The following is a 6355-nucleotide window of genomic DNA, read 5'->3' as shown; positions in this document are numbered from 1 at the left end:
CCTATTGTATTACACCCCAGCCGCTGCAGGAAGTTTCTGTTCCTGTTCTACAGGGATTTCCTGCGTCTTTGCAAGAAATGTCTGTTCCTGTGTTATAGGAGCAACTTGTACAGTTACAAGAACTACCTGCGCAACTGCAGGAAATTAATCTCAGGTCAGGAAGAATGGTGAATCAACCTAACAAAATTGAGGAAATTGTAGGGGAAGATACCCTAGATACATCAGAAGAGGAAACTACACCTGAACCAATCCAACTAAAAGAACCATCCTCATCTCATATAGTCCAGCCCCCTTTTCCAGAAAGGCTGGAAACATAAATTAAAATAAAACAACCAGAATTTGATCTGGTAGCTGAATTAAGAAATGTATGCATTAAAATTCCACTACTTCAGGCAATCAAAGACATCCCAATTTATGCCAAAACAGTAAGGGAGTTATGCACCAAGAAACCAGGAAGACCTAGAAAAGGACCTTCAACTATTCAAGTGGGAGGAAAATTGTCAAGCTTAATGTCTGCCGGATTTGCTACAGAAAAGTATGCAGATCCAGGAATCCCTGTAGTGACCACCTTTATTAACGGCTATCCTATCAAAAACACTTTAATTGATTTAGGTGCAGCCATCAACATTATAACCATGGAGACCTTGTCCCATATAGGATCCTTTGATTTACTACCTACCCCTACCATGTTAGAATTAGCAGATAGGTCTAAGGTAAAACCAGAGGGTGTCTTAGAAGACATTGTCATTTCCTTGGATTCTTGGGAATATCCTGCAGACTTTTACGTTCTTCAACCAAAAACCAGCTTGGGAGGGCATCCATTGATTTTGGGGAGGCCTTGGTTAGCCACGGCCAATGCCTACATAGGGTGTAGGTCTGGAAACATGACTATCACCCATGGGGTTGAGACAAAACATATTAACTTATATCCCCCTGCTAAACCTCTCTCGAAAACAGAAAATACACAATGGGTTGAAGAGGAAGAACATGATTCAGAAGGCACTTTACTAGTTTTAACAATAGCCCAAGCTATGAGCCTCAAAGAAAATTCAGAAGAAAATTTGATAAATTGTTGTATCTCTAATCCTGATTTCCTGCAGCAGTTAGACAGTCAGCCTAATCATAGTTTAGATGTCATTAATGATCTGTAGAATTGTTATGAACATAGTTCAGCTTCAGAATTACATTCAACCCTCTTATCTGCGTTTCCTGCATATTCAATGACTGAATGGGGGAGTAAGGTGGTAGAAATTTTTCCTGCAAAATCCCTGAACATCAATTCTACCTTAACTCCTGAACAAGAAAAACAACTAATTCAGACATTAAGAAATTTTGTAGACACATTTGCATGGGAATACACTGATATGAGAGGCATTCACCCTAACACATGCATTCATCACATTTACATAGAAGAAAATGCTAGGCCAGTAAGACAACCACAAAGAAGAATGAACCCCGCATTAAGAGAAATTGTAAAAGAAGAATTGCAGAAATTGTTGAATGTAGGGTTTATCTATCCTATTTCTGATAGTCAGTGGGTGTCCCCACTAGTTATCGTCCCTAAGAAGAATGGAAAATGGCGAGTGTGCGTAGATTATAGGGAACTAAACAAAGCTACATTAAAAGACCATTTCCCTTTACCTTTTATAGACCAAGTACTGGACACTTTAGCAGGGAAAAAGTATTTTTCCTTCCTGGATGGGTTCAACAGGTATAATCAAATTAGGATAGCTCCAGAAGACCAAGAGAAGACTACATTCACATGTCCCTAGGGTACCTATGCATATAAAGTTTTACCATTTGGTCTATGTAATGCACTAGCCACATTTCAGAGGGTTGTCCTAGGTATTTTTTTCTGATCTTTTGCATGATTGTGTAGAAGTGTATATGGACAATTTTACAGTTATGGGTGATACGTTTGAAGAAGCTTTACAAAATCTTGAGAAAGTTTTGTAGAGATGTAGAGAGACTAACCTCTCATTGAGCAATGAGAAATGATTTATGATTATGACTGAAGGTATTGTTTTAGGCCATCATGTTTCTGCTATAGGAATCAAGGTTGATCCAGCAAAAATAGAGGTTATTGTGAAACTACCCCCACCAACCAATCAAAAAGGGGTCCGCAGTTTTCTTGGGCATGTAGGCTACTACAGAAGGTTTGTTGAAAATTTTACAAAAGTAGCCTCTCCATTATTTAAATTTCTAACAAAAGAATCTGAATTTCATTGGAATGATGAGTGTCAAGTCACATTCGATAAGCTCAAAGAAAAGCTTTCTTCAGCACCTGTCTTGAGAGGCCCAGATTGGAAGTTGCCTTTCCACATTTCCACTGACGCCTCTGATTCAGCCATAGGAGTAGTTTTGGGTCAAAAGGAGGATCCTGTAACCCATGCTATTTATTTTATCAGTAAAAACTTAACTCCTACAGAACTGAATTACACGGTAACTGAGAAAGAATTTCTTGCTGTAGTTTACGCTATTAATAAATTTAGACACTACATCACTGGTTATAAAGTCTTTGTGCATACAGATCATTCTGCCATTCGTTATCTTATGAAAAAACCTGTTACTAATGGCAGGATTACTAGGTGGCTGTTGTTGCTGCAGGAATTTGACATCACGGTCGTGGACAGGCCAGGAAAGGAAAATCAGGTAGTTGATTTCTTGTCTAGGCTCAACCATACAGGTGAGGATGTTCCTGTTGATGATGACTTTCCAGACGAAAATTTGTTTGCCATATCTATTAAAATGCCTTGGTTTGCAGACATGGCTAATTATCTTGCTACAGGAAAGTTTCCTCCCCACTTTTCACCCAATCATAAGAAAAGGATTATTAGGAAAAGTGCTGATTATTCTTGGATTAAGGGAGATCTTTTTGTCACCGGAGCTGATTTGATTATTCACAGGTGTGTCAGAGAAGATGAGATCTACGACATCTTAAGAGCTTGCCATGACGAACCATGCGGGGGACATTTTGCAGACAAGCGAACAACTTATAAGATCCTTCGCTCAGGTTACTACTGGCCGAACCTCTTCAAAGATGCAAAGGAGTATGTTCGGAAGTGTGATAGCTGCCAACGGATAGGGCGGCCCGTGCAATCAAATGAAATGCCTTTGCAGCCACAAGTCCTTATAGAACCATTTGAGAGGTGGGCTCTTGATTTTGTAGGCCCCATAAATCCCCCATCCAAAGGTAAGAAGTACATTTTGGTTTGCACTGATTATGTGACAAAGTGGGTGGAGGCAAAAGCGCTGCCTAGAGCAACGGAGAAATCAGTAACATAATTCCTTTTTTCTGATATTTTTGTTAGATTTGGGGTACCATGGGAAATAGTTATTGATCAAGGTGCCTAGTTTGTGTCCAAACTGATGCAGGAAATTGTACAAAAGTATCGGATTATTCACCGGAAGTCCACTCCTTACCATCCACAAGCCAATGGGCAGGTGGAATCAACCAACAAGGTGCTGGAGACAATCCTTACTAAAATAGTTCAACTACACAAGAAGGATTGGTTTGATAGACTTCTTGAAGCCTTGTGGGCTTACTGGGTTACATGGAAAGGAACTATTGGTTTTTCTCTGTATGAACTGGTGTACGGGAAATAGGTTCTGCTGCCCATCGAATTTTAGATTAAAACTTTCAGAATGGCATTAGGATTGGGGATGAATCTTGACGAAGCACAACAACAGAGAATCTTGCAGCTCAATGAACTAGATGAAATCAGGCAGGATGCTTTCTAGCAGACAGATCTGATCCAGCAGCAAAGAGCTAAATGGCATGACAGGTACATTAAAAAGAAGCAGTTCAAAGAAGGTGACTAGGCATTGTTGTATGATTCTAAATTTAAGAATTTTAAAGGGAAATTTAATACACATTGGCTGGGTCCCTATGAAGTTGAGAAGGCTTTTGACAATGGATCTGTTAGAATTAAGACTATTGATGATGAGAATGTTACCTTCTTGGTGAATGGACATAGACTCAAGTTATATCAGAAACCCCAATCCAAGGAGGAATTTGTGAAGGAAATTACAAGGAAGAAAGAGTTAGAAATGGTTAAGGAAGGTATTCTTCCTATCACTACCTCTTCCTAATTTTCTGTTGAGGCAATGAGCTTACTCTATTCTTTCTCGTGCTCAATAAACCATGAGAGGAATGTCTATTGGGTATAGGTTTATTCCTTTTTCCGGGCCCAATGGACTACTTACGGAAAAGGAGCCCCCTTGGAGTTTTCTTTTTCAGTATTTCAGACTCTCTAAAATTGAAATCTGGTGAGCATGGACTGTCCCGGGCTTGTTAAAACCACCGGACAGTAGATCCCTTGGGATCATTGTAATAAATCTATTTTTTTTCAAAAATTAATCTATGATTTTCTCATGTTGGACTGATGTGGGATTTCTTAAGGCCTTCCTTCCAACAATTCTGGCCCATCGACATCAGCAAATTATCTGGGTTCAGGATCAGAGCTTTGTGATGCCTTGAAACTTGTATGCCTCAATGACAGGTTATCTCGCCGGTGGTAATGGGGAATCATCATTGCTTCTTTACCACTGGATCCTACAGGGGGTTCGACATCAACTCATAAATTCACACCTGATAGGATGCATCAGAGTACCTTGGCCCCCACTCTCATCAACGGTGACAGGCCTCGCATTGGTTAACAGTTTACCTTAACGACTAGTAATCCAACGAGCCCTTTACACATTCGACATCGACATATTTATTCATGTGTAGAGGACTGTACATAATGGACGGGAAAGAAAAGGGCTCCTACAAGATTCAGTTTCAGAACTCCTGCAGAATTTCAGAAAATGATCACAGTCACAGTTTCTGCAGATTCAGTATTCCTACAGAACTCAACGGTGATAGCAGATCTTAACAACTGTAGTGCATGTTACAGCCGTTCTGAATTCCTACAGGACCCATCTCAGTTCCTGCAGGATCTCCAGTGTCACAGTTCCTGAAGAATATTTATTTTTGCAGAAGTGTCTCAAGATTGCAGTTCAAAACTTTTTTGGTCACGATTGTTCCAAATTCCTGCAGGACCAATTTCAATACTTGCAGCACCCAGCAGTTGTAGCCTGTGGCTACAGTCATTCTAAATTCCTGCAGCACAGTCATCAGACGAGTTATTTTCATGGAATAATAAAATAGTTAAAACCTTTAATTAATGGCCGAATTTCATCATTTCAGAGTATGTCAACCAACACACTACTGGGAAATCATCTCAGGATAGGAGCATCATGAAGTAATCATTAGCATCGTTCATGAGATAAAGTCGATAAAATCAGAGGGACAGGCAATGTTAGCACGGGAAGTATCATTAAAATAGAGAAAGGGTAAAGTACAATGGTAAAGGAGGCCTTGAGGTAAGGTATGATGGTATTTTAAATTTGTTTCATATAACGATTAAAGTTTCGATATTTCCTGTAGCCAGATGTCACCACCTCCTTAGAACTTACCTGCCAGCTCACTCGGCCGTCAATTCCTGCACTTTCTAAACCCGCTTTACAAGGTCGGATCATGATTTCTATCATGATCATGACCTGTTCCCCAAAATCCTCTCCTCGCTGCCAAATCCTTACATAACACTCCGAGTATCCCTACAATCAACGTCCCTGTTAAAAAAAAAAAAATTACCCTGATTTCTTTTCAACTGTGCTATGGCAAAGAAGAAAGCTTCCAAAAAGAAAATGTCCAGGCTGCGAGCTCTCGTCAGATACGAACCACAGGGTTCTGAACTATTGGATTCTCGGCCAAAGAGCAAAAAGAAGTTCGAGAAGGTAGGATGGCTACCATTTTTTCAGAAATTCTGTGGCCATAATGCCAAGGTGACGAAGGCCTTTGCCTTGAATCTTAAAAGAGACCAAGTGCAGGTTGGGGACCTGTATTTCCAATTAACAGAAGAATTGGTATCGAAGGCTTGCGGGCTTCCGTGGGACAGCGAGAGATGGTTCAAGAATCGTTGGTTTGGCAAAGAAATATGCACACCATTCCTGAAGGAAGACCCATTAAACTTGAGTTGGGGCAAAGGCATCTCACCGGATTTACTGAAGTGTAAGTATCGACGGCTTGTTTTCTTCTTACAAAAATATGTTACATGTGAAGGCCACTTCGGCTTGGTATTTTTGTTCCACATGCGGCTCCTCGGACAGTTCCAAGACGACCCCATTAACCTACCTTATTTTCTAAAAATGTCTCTAATTAAGATGTCTATGGCTGCACAAGATAGGGCTTCTAATATTGAAGAGAACCTTTATCACCACGGTTTGGTGAAAATCATTGTGTTGGAAGTCCTGCGAAGCATTCCAAAACCTGGGAGGCCTTCCTCTAGGAAAATGGATTTACAGACCCCGA

This window comes from Pinus tabuliformis, chromosome J (assembly GCF_031772625.1).
Source record: "Pinus tabuliformis cultivar Carrire ecotype Pingquan chromosome J, CPIR1, whole genome shotgun sequence".
NCBI lineage: Eukaryota > Viridiplantae > Streptophyta > Pinopsida > Pinales > Pinaceae > Pinus > Pinus tabuliformis.
This window is presented reverse-complemented; position numbering follows the sequence as displayed.